The sequence below is a fragment of the Phocoena phocoena genome, chromosome 2 (genome assembly GCF_963924675.1).
Source record: "Phocoena phocoena chromosome 2, mPhoPho1.1, whole genome shotgun sequence".
NCBI classification, from domain to species: domain Eukaryota; kingdom Metazoa; phylum Chordata; class Mammalia; order Artiodactyla; family Phocoenidae; genus Phocoena; species Phocoena phocoena.
This window is the reverse complement of record NC_089220.1, coordinates 74,938,723-74,952,812: the sequence shown is the minus strand read 5'-3', so window position 1 is coordinate 74,952,812 and position 14,090 is coordinate 74,938,723. Positions and strand designations below refer to the sequence as shown.

The 14,090-nt window shown below is 40.5% G+C and overlaps 1 gene segment (V, D, J or C); it reads left to right on the top strand.

Moving 5' to 3' along the window:
- Positions 1-14,090, top strand: part of LOC136118300 (T-cell receptor alpha chain constant-like) — a 334,856-nt gene that overhangs the window by 1,317 nt on the left and 319,449 nt on the right.

The window sequence follows — 14,090 nt, the reverse complement described above, 5'->3', positions numbered from 1 at the left end:
TATAACAGTTTTCCATCCATTTTATTCTTGCTTCTGGTAAGAATAGTTTTTTTGATTCATTTTTGATGCTACTGAAAATGTGTTTGTGGAGAAAGCGCATATGTACTTATGTGATGCTTGGTGGAAAAGGTGGGGGAGGTCAGGCGAAAGGTTGGTAGGACTGTGGTTCCCACATGCCAGAGCTTCAAACACCAACATCACCTATATCAGAATCACCTACAGCACCTTGAAGATCTGGGTTATTAGGCACTTACTCAATCAGACTCTGACGCACTGATGCATTGCTTTTTTTTTTTTTTCTGCAGTTCGCGGGCCTCTCACTTTTGTGGCCTCTCCCGTCGCGGAGCACAGGCTCCGGACGCACAGGCTCAGAGGCCATGGCTCACGGGCTCAGCTGCTCTGCGGCATGTGGGATCTTCCCAGACCGGGGCACGAACCCGTGTCCCCTGCATCGGCAGGCAGACTGTCAACCAGTGTGCCACCAGGGAAGCCCGATGCATTGTATTTTGAATGAACATCTTCTATATCAGTTAGAGACTGGGTCAGCTTCAACTTACAAAAACTTCAAATAATAATCTTTTCAACAAGGTGGAGTTTACTTTCCTCTCACGTAAAGAAGCTCTGTCATATGTAACATGCAGTCCAGGGCTGGTATACTACCTTCATCATGTTATAAAAAATCAAGGGGCTTCCTTCTAGCTCTCTGTCTCTTGTCCTTAAAGTGTCACTTTTGTTTATATACTTGGCAATAACTGCTAGAGATCCATCCACTTTACACACATTCCAGGCAGAAAGAAAGAGAAGGTCAAGGGGCAAATGAGTACATGCTGGCCAAGTCAATCATTTCCAGAAAATCCATCCAACAGCTGCTACTTACATTTCACTGACCAGAGTGTTATTCCATGTCCCCACCTTTCTCCCGTCTGCAAAGGAGTCTGGGATGTCAGTATTTTTTCAGTCTCAGCATGTTGTCACTCACATCAAAACTGTGGGTCTATTAGTAATAAATAGGAGAGAATGGACATTCTTTAGGCAAATAGCAATTTCTGCTATCCTCAGCTTAGGGTATATTAAGGCTCATATGGGGTGTTTTGCTTCAGAGTTATTCATTTCTGAAATACTATATCCAGTCTATCTCCCAGTTGTTGACTTTGCTTCCTAAAGGTCTCCAGAAGATGTCACAAACCCCACACGCTAATTCACCTCCACCATCCTAATTAAAAATCCATTTTAGTCCCTTGCCCCAGCATGTGACACACCCCATCATTCTTCAATGTAGTCCTCTGTACCACAGTGAGAATGATCTTGTCAGAGTGCAGATTTGAGCATGTCAATCACCTGGATCCCCATTTGCTCTTAAAATAAAGAGAAACTTCTTTTAAAAGTTTTATTTATTTTATTTTTGGCTGCATTGTGTCTTCGTTGCTGCACGGGGGCTTTCTCTAGTTGTGATAAGCCAGGGTTACTCTTCGTTGCGGTGCACAGGCTTCTCATTGTGGTGGCTTCTCTTGCTGTGGAGCATGGACTCTAGGTGCACTGGCTTCAGCAGTTGCAGCACGCAGGCCAGGCTCAGTAGTTGCGGTCCACAGGCCCTAGAGTGCACGGGCTTCAGCAGTCACGGTGTGTGGGCTCAGTAGTTGTGGCTCGTAGGCTCTAGAGCGCAGGCTCACTAGTTGTGGTGCACAGGCTTAGTTGCTCCATGGCATGTGGGATCTTCTTGGACCAGGGCTCAAACCCGTGTCCCCTGCAGGGGGACAGCACCTTGGCAGGAGGATTCTTAACCACTGTGCCACCAGGGAAGTCCCAAAACTTCTTAATATGACCTACAAAACCTTGCATAATTTAGGATCTTGTTACCTCTCCAACCTCATTTCACAATGTACTCCTAATCTCTCTCCCTCTCTGTCTCTCTCTCTCTTCAACAATACTGGTATTATTTAAGTTTCTTTTCTTAAAATTAATTAATTAATTTTGGGCTGCGTTGGGTCTTTGTTCCTGTGTGCGGGTTTTCTCCAGTTGTGGTGAGTGGGGGCTACTCGTTGTTGCTGTTCGCGGGCTTCTCATTGCGGTGGCTTCTCTTGTGGCAGAGCATGTGCTCTAGTTGCGCGGGCTTCAGTAGCTGTGGCACGCAGGCTCAGTAGTTGTGGCTCAAGGGTTCTAGAGTGCAGGCTCAGTAGTTGTGGTGCACAGGCTTAGTTGCTCCACGGCATGTGGGATCTTCCTTGACAGGGCTTGCACCCACGTCCCCTGCATTGGCAGGCGGATTCTTAACCACTGCACCACCAGGGAAGTCCTTAAGTTTCTTAAAAGTATCTTTTTCCTACTATATGACCCCTTCATAGCAACTGTTGGGGATTTCTTATTTATTTTCCTTTTCCTAAATGTTTTTCCTCCCTTCAAAAGAGTAAAAAAATAGCAAATGCCTACTCATTCTTATACATCTGTCCAAGAGTCAGTAGCGGCAGGAAGCTCAAGGGGCATTTTTAGAATTATAGACTTCTGCATTTTCACATTTGCAGTTTCTCCTTTATTTCTTTGATTATTTGATTAAGACCTATTTTCACTACTACTTCTGTGAGTTCCTTAATGGTAGCGTCCATATCTGTGTGTCTCACCCTTGAAAACTCAGCATCAATGTATCTTAGGCATTAGGATCATCTAATTTCCTTCTTCTTCTTTTCTATCCATTAATGTATTCTTTATTTTAAGTCTCCTCAAAAAGGTATGATAATATTTATTAAAAACAAGAAATCTTTGGAAGCTTATGGATACATTCCTATGGCATAGCAGGGATTGGCAAAGCATAGCCCACAGGGCAAATCAGCCTGCCACCTGTGTTTGTAAATGATGTTTTATTGGAAAACAGGCATGTCCATTTATTTATGCATTGACCACGGATGCTTCGTGTTATAAGAGCATAGTTGAGTAGTCACGACAGAGACTATATGACTTCAAAACCTAAACTATTTACTATTTGACCCTTTCCGGAAAGCTGTTTGCCAACCTCTGGGGTGTACACGGGAATTTTTAGATTTGCAGTTTTTTGTTTGATAGCAACAAATTAAATAATAAAAGCATATTTCTAATCATCTATATGGCCGACTTAGAATACTCCCCTTAGTTTTGAGGCTTTTGTGTTCTTTACCTTATTTTTATCAAATGAAAGACAAATTGAATAATGGCACTTTACAAATAAAAGCATCTCAGTTCTTTAAATGGATAAAAGTGTTAAGAATATTTTTTAAACATTTAAAGACTTTTTACTGAAGTATAGTTGATTTACAGTGTTGTGTTAGTTTCAGTTCTACAGCAAAGTGATTCAGTTATACATACGTATCTATTCTTTTTCAGATTCTTTTCCATTATAGGTTATTACAAGATATTGAGTATCGTTCCCTGTGCTATACAGGGATCTTGCAGGGCAATTTGTCTTGCATAACACATGAGCCAAGATTTTCTTGACGATTCAACCAAAGGATCAAGAAACTAGAGGAATAGTTCTGTCAACTTTTATGTAACTCCAAACAAAACCTCCTGCTGCTTCTCAGCCAGCCATGCTGTTTGCTTTCTGCATACTGCATAATGCAGAATTTAACAGCTATCATAGATTTAATGGTACTCGAGGATGTAGTCACTGTCCTCACCTAACAGGGTGGATGTCTGGACACCCAGTTGAAGGTAAACATTGCCTTCTTCCATCACATTCTGGAGTCTTGCACACTGGGTGTTGGACACCTGAGCATTGGGAGTTAAACATCAGGATAAACAGGCCAAAGAAATGGAGAGGGAGATAAAAGAACAAAAATAAATCTGAATCGTGGAAATAAAGTATTCAAGCTGGTTTTATTCCCCTGGTGATAATGGCATCAGCTCTCTACTTCCAGTCTGAGCCCTCATTCCACATGGCTGGGTCCAGGCTAGTGGGAGTACAGGCAGGGCATATGATTTGTTTTACTTACCCGCTCCTCACTCAACTGAAAGCAATTTGAGATAGGAATTGTGTCTGGTTTTGGTTTACACATTGTAGACAACTCTGTAAATTTCCAGAATCAATGCTTGAACCTAGGGATTCCTGAACACGCAGAATATAAGAGTACCTAGATGGTCTGCTGAGCCAGAGAGCCTTGCCAGCAGGATAACTCTACTCAAGACCCTAATTTTAGTAAGAGCTAAAAAAATAGATGATTTTACCTGGTGAGAAAATCTACGTAGGTGAATGTGTATCATTTGAAGAAGACTATTCCTGTGTTCAACTGACTTAGTCATAGCCATTGTTACTAGATTGACAGGACTGCCCTGAGAGCCTGTGTAAGGCAACATCACAGCTGTCTGCAGAAACAAAGTCCCCATGCCTTAAAATGGTTGATGTGAGCAACTAACAATATTCTGACTTCTTGCTATAAATACAGTCATACTTTGCATAAAGTAAACCCAATCCTAGGGAAAGAATAAGCTATGAAATGACCCTGTCAAATCTTCTGCTGTGTTCACTTCACTAGCACAAATAAGTGCACAAGAAACTAGACAAACAAGCTGACCGACATTGAGCAAACAGTTCTTTACATTGAGATTCCTGAATCCCTAATAATACAAATAAACAGGAGACAGGTAAATACCACACACGTGCCTCTGGAATGAAGAGAGTCTGGCTAATACTATGAAGTATCTAAACTCTACTTTCTTAAATAATTACTTACTTGAATTGAAACAAGAATGTGACAAGAAGTGAAAAGAAGGTGTTTCAAAACAACTAAATGAAGTGGAGATAGGCAACCTTCCAGAAAAAGAATTCAGAGTAATGATAGTGATCTAGGACCTTAGATAAAGAATGGTGGCAAAGACTGAGCAGATGCAAGCAATCTTTAACAAAGACCTAGAAGAATTAAAGAATAAACACAGAGGAGAATTCAAGAACAAGCAAACAGAGTTGAAAAATACAATAACTGAAATGAAAAATACACTAGAAGGAATCGATAGCAGAATAGCAAAGGCATAAGAATGGATAAATGACCTGGACAAAATGGTGGAATTCACTGCCATGGAACAGAAAAACAAAAGAAGAATGAAAAGAAATAAAGACAGCCTAAGAGACCTCTGGGACAGCATTAAACTCACCAACATTCGCATTATAGTGGTCCCAGAAGGAGAAGAGAGAGAGAAAGGAACCAAGAAAATATTTGAAGAGAATATAGTCGAAAACTTCCCTAACATGGGAAAGGAAATAGCCACCCAAGTGCAGGAAGCACAGAGAGTCCCAGGCAGGATAAACACAAGGAGAAACACACTGAGACACACAGTAATCAAAGAGACAAAAATTAAAGACAAAGGAAAATTATGAAAAGCACACAAGGGAAAAACAACAAATATCATACAAGAGAACTCCTGTAAGGTTAACAGCTGACTTCTCAGCAGAAACTCTATAAGCCAGAAGGGAGTGGCACAATATACTGCAAGTGATGAAAGGGAAGAACCTACAACTAGGATTACTCTATCCAGCAAAGATCTCATTCAGATTTGATGGAGATATCAAAAGTTTTACAGACAAGCAAAAGCTAAGAGAACTCAGCACCACCAATCCAGCCCTAAAACAAATGCTAAAGGAACTTCTCTAGTGGGAAACACAAGACAAGAAAAGCACCTACAAAAACAAACCCACAACAATTAAGAAAATGGGAATAGGAACATACATATCCATAATTACCTTAAATGTGAATGGATTAAATGCCCCAACCAAATGACACAGGCTCGCTGAATGGATACAAAAACAAGACCCATATATATGCTGTCTACAAGAGACCCACTTCAGACCTAGAGATACATACAGACTGAAAGTGAGGGGATGGAAATAGATATTCCATGCAAATGGAAATCAAACGAAAGTTGAGTAGCCATACTCATATCAGATAAATAGATCTCAGAATAAGGAATGTTACAAGAGACAAGAAAAGACACTACATAATGATCAAAGGATCAATCCAATAAGAAGATATAACAATTATAAATATATATGCACCCAACATAGGAGCACCTCAATACATAAGGGAAATGCTAACAGCTATAGAAGAGGAAATCGACAGTAACACAATAGTAGTGGGGGACTTTAACACCTCACTTACAGCAATAGTCAGATCATCCAGACAGAAAATTAATAAGGAAACACAAGCTTTAAAAGACACAATAGACCAGGTAGATTTAATTGATATTTACAGGACATTCCATCCAAAAACAGCAGATTACACTTTCTTCTCAAGTGCACACGGAACATTCTCCAGGACAGACCACATCTTGGGTCACAAATCAAGCCTCAGTAAATTTAAGAAAATTAAAGTTGTATCAAGCTTCTTTTCCGACCACAACGCTATGAGATTAGAAATAAATTACGGGAATAAAACGTAAAAAAACACAAACACATGGAGGTGAAACAATAAGTGACTAATTAACCAACAGATCACTGCAGAAATCAAAGAGGAAATGAAAAACTACCAAGAAACAAGTGACAATGAAAACACAATGATCCAAAACCTATGGGATGAAGCAAACGCAGTTCTAAGAGGGAAGTTTATAGCAATACAATCCTACCTCAAGAAGCAAGAAACATCTCAGATAAACAGTCTAACCTTACACCTAAAGGAACTAGAGAAAGGACAAACAAAACCCAACGTTGGTAGAAGGAAAGAAATCATAAAGATCAGAGAGGAAATAAATGAAAGAGAAACAAAGAAAAAAGTAGCAAAGATCAATAAAACTAAACGCTGGATCTTTGAGAAGGTAAACAAAATTGATAAACATTTAGCCAGACTCATCAAGAAAAAGAGGGAGAGGACTCAAATCAATAAAATTAGAAATGAAAAAGGAGAAGTTACAATGGACACCCCAGAAATACAAGGCATCATAAGAGACAGAAATACAAGGCATCATAAGAAATACAAGGCATCATAAGACTCAACCAGGAAGAAACAGAAAATATAAACAGACCAATCACAAATAATGAAATTGAAACTGTGATTAAAAATCTTCCAAGAAACAAAAGTCCAGGACCAGATGGCTTCACAGCTGAATTCTATCACACATTCAGAGAAGAGCTAACACCCATCCTTCCCAAACTCTTCCAAAAAATTGCAGAGGAAGGAACACTCCAAAACTCATTCTACAAGGCCACCATCACGCTGATACCAAAACCAGACAGAGATACTACAAACATGAAAATTACAGACCAATATCACCGATGAATATAGATGCAAAAATCCTCAACAAAATACTAGGAAACAGAATCCAACAATACATTAAAAGGATCATACACCGTGATCAAGTGGGATTTATCCCAGGGATGCAAGTATTCTTCAATATACACAAATCAATCAGTGTGATACACCATATTGATAAATTGAAGAATAAAAACCATATGATCATCTCAATAGATGCAGAAAAAGCTTTTGACAAAATTCAACACTAATTTATGATAAAAACTCTCCAGAAAGTGGGTACAGAGGGAACATACCTCAACATCATAAAGGCCATATACGACAAACCCACAGCAAACATCACTCTCAATGGTGAAAAACTGAAAGCATTTCCTCTACGATCAGGAACAAAACAAGGATGTCCACTCTCGCCACTTTTATTCAACATAGTTTTGGAAGTCCTAGCCACTGAGATCAGAGAAGAAAAAGAAATAAAAGGAATCCAAATTGGAAAAGAAGAAGTAAATCTGTCACTGTTTGCTGATGACATGCTACTATACATAGATAATCTTAAAGATGTCACCAGAAAACTACTGGAGCTAATCAGTGAATTTGGTTTAGTTGCAGGATACAAAATTATTGCATAGAAATGTCTTGCATTCCTACACATTAACAGCAAAAGATCAGAAAGAGATATTAAGGAAACAATCCCATTTAACATCACATCAAAAAGAATAGAACACTTAGGAACAAGCCTACCTAAGGAGACAAAAGACCTGTACTTAGAAAACTAAAAGATACTGATGAAAAAATCAATGATGACACAAACAGATGGAGATATATACCATGTTCTTGGATTGGAAAAATCAATATTGTGAAAATGACTATACTACCCAAAGCTTGATAGGGATTGCACCGAATCTACAGATTCGGTGCAATCCCTATCAAACTACCAATGGCATTTTTCACAGAACTGGAACAAAAACTTTCACAATTTGTATAGAAACACAGAAGATCCTGAATAGCCAAAGCAATCTTGAGAAAGAAAAATGGTGCTGGAGGAATCAGGCTCCCTTACTTCAGACTATACTAGGAAGCTACAGTAATCAAGACAGTATGGTAGTGGCACAAAAGCAGAAATATAGATCAATGGAACAGGATAGAAAGCCCAGAGATAAACCCATGCATCTATGGTCAACTAAGCTATGACAAAGGAGGCAAGGATATACATTGGAGAACAGACAGTCTCGTCAATAAGTGGTGCTGGGAAAACTTGACAGCTACATGTAAAAGAATGAAATTAGAACACCCCCTAACACCATACACAAAAATGAACTCAAAATGGATTAAAGATCTAAATGTTAAGACCAGACAATATAAAACTCTTAGAGGAAAACATAGGAAGAACACTCTTTGACATAACCAACAGCAAGATCTTTTTTGACTCACCTCCTAGAGTAATGGAAATAAAAACAAAAATAAATAAATGGAACCTAATGAAAGTTAAAAGCTTTTACACAGCAAAGGAAACTATAAACAAGATGAAAAGACAACCCTCAGAATGGGAGAAAATATTTGCAAACGAATCAACGGACAAAGGGTTAGTCTAAAAAATATATAAACAGCTCATGTAGCTCAATATTAAAAAAACAAGCAACCCAATCCAAAAATGGGTAGAAGACCTAAATAGTCATTTCTAGAAAGAAGACATGCAGATGGCCAAGAAGCACATGAAAAGCTGCTCAACATCACTAATTATTAGAGAAATGCAAATCAAAACTACAATGAGGTATCACCTCACACTGGTTAGAATGGGCATTATCAGAAAATCGACAACAACAAATTCTGGACAGGGTGTGGAGAAAACGGAACCCTCTTGTACTGTTGGTGGGAATGTAAATTGATACAGCCACTATGGAGAACAGTATGGAGGTTCCTTAAAAACTAAAAGTAGAACTACCATACGACCCAGCAATCTCACTACTGGGCATATACCCAAAGAAAACCATAATTCAAAAATACACATGCACCCCAATGTTCATTGCAACACTGTTCACAAAAGCCAGGTCATGGAAGCAACCTAAATGTCCATTGACAGACGAATGGATAAAGAAGATGTGGCACATATATACAATGGAATATTTCTCAGCCATAAAGAGGAACGAAATTGGGTCATTTGTAGAGACGTGTATGGACCTAGAGACTGTCATACAGAGTGAAGTAAGTCAGAAAGAGAAAAACAAATATCATATATTAAAGCATATATGTGGGTTCTAGAAAAAATGGTACATATGAACCGGCTTCCAAGGCAGGAATAGAGACACGATGTAGAGAACAAATATATGGACACCAAGGGGGGAAAGCGGGATTGGGAGAGGGTGGTGTTTGGAGGAACTGGGAGATTGAGACTGACATATATATACAAATATGTATAAAATAGATACCTAATAAGAACCTGCTGTATAAAAAATAAAATAAAAGAAGGTGTTTCAAGAACCAAGACACCTAAGTAAGGTCACCTATCCCTCATAAGGCTAAAGGTGTAAGGCTGCTGTTATCTAAGTATGGTTCATGCGCCCAAAGGAGGCCCTTTCAGGGTGGTTTACCAAACTCGATGAGTTTTCTCTCTCTTGTTGCAGATTAGTACTCCGCACAGGATTCACAGCGACCCCCCTGTCATTATGTTTGTCTCTCTCTCTCTCTGTTTGTACACGTCCCTCCTCTCTGATACACTGGTCCACAAATTCTAGGTGCTTTAAGATCCCCAATCTCCTATTCCGTCTCAATCTCAGAGTGAGACAGCTGGGCTATTTTTGGTAAATCCCTCCTGCACTGGTGCCGAGAAGCTGCCTCCATGAAGTAAGCTGGGCAATGTTCGCGCTCACCTCATCTGTTTTCCTTATCTCTGTGCTACCTGTAGTCCAATGTCCAAAAGTTGTTTCATATAGTTTGTCCAGTTTTCCAGTTGGAAGGAAGGTCAACTCTACCGTTATCAGTGAAGAAGTTACAGTAATTTGTTTTTATTGTACTTTACAAATATGTCATTTCATGATGGATAGGAGAAAAACCTTTTCAACCAACCATCCATTACTTGAGACCTGCCTTAGGTAATGTTTCCTCTGTGGCATGCTGAATGAGTCTTGGGGATGAACAGTAATTCCGGCAAAGGATTTGGGGAGATTAGGGAGCACTTTCTAGGCGGATGAATCCCTCTCTTACCAATGGGAGTCATGGAGACATATGCAAGGAAGAGACCTCTGACTATTCCAGTTAAAAATTCTGCCTGGGATTATTTGGGTATCTACAGATACTTGTACCATGCAGAAAATGATAGAAGCAACAACTGAGTATTTCCCTAAGCATGCTCGTGTTTAGAGCTCTCTTCTGAGTCCTGTCCCATTCTCCTTTGCCTATGTCTCAAGCAGATACAGCTGTGGTGCAATTTTCAGGATGCCCACCAGAGGGCGGGATTTCCTACAAATGTGGTTCCTCTTTTTATTCAGGTGCTGGTTTGACTTGTTTACTTTGTAGCCACAAGACATTACTGTTGCTGTGCAGAAAGAGGCTCTCAGTTTCTAAGTGAGGAGTTTCTATAATATTCAGCTGCAAACTAGCCCCATTAGATTTGGTGTATCCTAGGGAGCAAGGACCGTTGTCAACATGTTTTCTGCCACTCATTCTGTTCTTGTGATCTTCTTAATATTCAGTAAGTAACATTTTATCTTAAATGCTCATCATTTTTAATTTTCCTATAATTATGGGTAACTTTTAGTTTTCTTCTCTGGCTGAAAACTCTCCTTCTGTCCATTTATAACATAAAAAAGTGATTCTCTTGTAGGAGGGACCAATGGAGACTCAGTGAACCAGACAGAAGGCCCAGTGACTGTCTCAGAGGGGGCGCCTAGGACACTGCACTGCACTTACCAGACCTCTGTTTCAAATCCCTATCTTTTCTGGTACGTCCAGTATCTCAACAAAGCTCCGCAACTCCTCCTGAAGGGCTCGAAAGCAAGCCAGAGGGCAGAGCATCAAGGTTTTCAGGCCACTCTTGTTACGAGTGACAGCTCCTTCCACCTGCAGAAACCCTCAATGCAAGCATCAGACTCGGCTGTGTACTACTGTGCTCTGAGTGACACGGTGAGAGGGGCTGCAGGGGGAGCTGAACACAAACCCAAGGGGAGCAGGAGGGCTGAAGTGAGCAGCCTTGGAAGGAAGAGGTATATTCTCTCCTTGGGCAGTGTTGTGTTTATTTAGAGCTTTTCAGGAAAATAAATCAAGGTCAGATCTAATTCCTAGAAACCCAGGAGGTTGGCACTTGTTCTTCAGGGAGAATAGGGTGGATGTCAGTCTTAAAGAAGACCCAAGCTCTGATCCCCAGAAGTGTCCCTGTTCAGCCAGAAAGACTCCTCCCTTCTCTAGACTGACTTTCAAAAACATCTATTTTCTCTTAATGTAAGATGGATGTTAGATGTCACGATATTAATATATCCATTTAGGGAAGAGAAAAGGAATAGATGACTAAAAGCTGCATCAGCTGAATCACAATCATAGATCAGCACAGGGATGCCAAGCAAATCATACACAAATTTTCACGCGGCTGAGACGTAACGCTGTTGAGGCGCTGCTCTCAGTGAAACGAGCCAGAGCTGCTGCAGCAGTGGGATGAAAAGGCATTTGTGATTTTTGAATGGCTACATTTTTGATATAAGGAACTAGGAATGCATGGTCTGGTGATTTTGCATTCATTTGGACTATAGGATGGGATACTTGAAAGCAAGGTGTTTCTAGCACAGACCGACTACTGATTGGCATTAGACACGTACAGGTGGACAAATTTTCTCCACCAGGAAACTTGCTGTGATAGCATTAAGCAGACAAGGAATTTTATCCAATGTAAATTTCCCCAGGAACCAATGCCTTGGAGTGAAGGAAGAAAAGTTATGATGACTGAGGGTAAATAGTTTGACCTTCCTGTCTGGAAGAAGGATCTGTGAGCTTATTTCACTGTAGAGTTTGGCTGCAGGCCAAAAAAAAAAATATGGATGACTATTTGTTCTCAGAAGTCACCATAATCGTAACAAATTTTATTAGTTATAAAACTTTTGTCTATCCTAGATGCATTGGCTGAATATGGCAAATGGCTGCAGCACTGATATAATTGTTGTCAACTTAATCACAGTAAAGTCTAAATAGGCAGGTTAGATTCACCAACCATGTCAGGAAGCCATGACATGCCACAGGCAAAATGATAGCAGCAAGTTACATTTCCTGTTCTGGTGCAGAAGCATCTCACACTTCAGTACTTGTGCCCGTGCTCTGTCAGGCACAGGGCAGGCATTTAGACCTGAATTTGAGACAGAACACAGCACATTTCACTCAGAGGAAGAGCTTCCAACATGGGGTTCCCTGGCCTGCTAAGAGTTCTCATAGCCTCCGTCCGCCTTGGTAAGGCTGGGAAGGATGGCCACAAACAGACTCAGCTCCACTCAGCTCCCATGTTTGGGGGTAGGGCAGGTTATTATTGTCTGCTGGTGTGTAGGAGAGTTGAGTAATGGGTAGAGGAATTAGAAGTCTTAGTCCTATGTTTGTCCCTTGCAGCCCTCGGGGTTCCACCAGGAGAATCAGCCTAATCGTTTCTTTCTGTCTCTCTGTCTGTCTCTCTCCATATATGTTATATATATAAAATTTTTTCTTCTCCCCAGGATCCATCACAGCCCAGAAAGTAACTCAAGACCAGCCACGGGCTTCCCTGGTGGTGCAGTGGTTGAGAATCTGCCTGCTAATACAGGGGACACGGGTTCGAGCCCTGGTCTGGGAGGATCCCACATGCCGCGGAGCAACTAGGCCCGTGAGCCACAATTACGGATCCTGCGCGTCTGGAGCCTGTGCTCCGCAACAGGAGAGGCCGTGATAGTGAGAGGCCAGCACACTGCGATGAAGAGTGGCCCCCGCTTGCCACAACTAGAGAAAGCCCTCGCACAGAAACGAAGACCCAACACAGCAAAAATAAATTAATTAATTACTAAACTCCTACTCCCAACATCTTCTTAAAAAATAAAAAAAAAGAATTGAAAAAAAAATAAAAACCAGCCAGAAATTTCTATGCTGGAGAAGGAGGATGTAACCTTGGATTGTGTATATGAAGCTAGTAGTTACAGTTATTATTTATTCTGGTACAAACAAACAGCAAGTGGGGAAATGATTTTCCTTATTCATCAGGAGTCTTACAATGAGTGAATACAACAGAGGGTCGGTAGTTTCTGAACTTCCAGAAAACGGCCAGTTCCATCAGCCTCAGCATCACAGCCTTGCAGCTTGGGGACTCAGCGGTGTATTTCTGTGCTCTGAGAGACCACAGTGATGCAGGTCCCTGTGGGAACCCCACAGAAACCTCAGATCTCAACGTGAGGTGTCCCCCAGCTATGAAAACCTTAGTGAGATTCTCGGTAAGGGCAGGAGAAGGCAGGGTCCGTGGCAGCGGGGCAGGAGAGTTACAAGTGGAAACCTCACTTTAAGGAAAATGCTATCTCTCTGGCTCAGAGAACTATCTAAAAGTGTCATTCATCAAAAGCATCTTTATCTTCAATTCTTCATCTTGAAGTAGATCATTTGCCAAAAAAAATTTAAAACTTTTTTATGGTGATTATATTAAAGCAAGTGATTTGGTTTAAAAAAATTCAGTAATATTTGGCCAAATCTGCACCTGAATTGTTAGACTTTTAGGTTCACTGCACAAATATTTATGCATTGCTGACTAAGTCTTGTCATTATGTTAGATCTGAAGTATCTGTTAAATGGCACTTCTTGGACTCTCCCTGTCCCACTGTCTCATGTTGTGCCATGAATGACTTGGAATGATGTACATAGAATAAATGTCACCACAAGTGTTGACACCAAGGAGGAATGAAG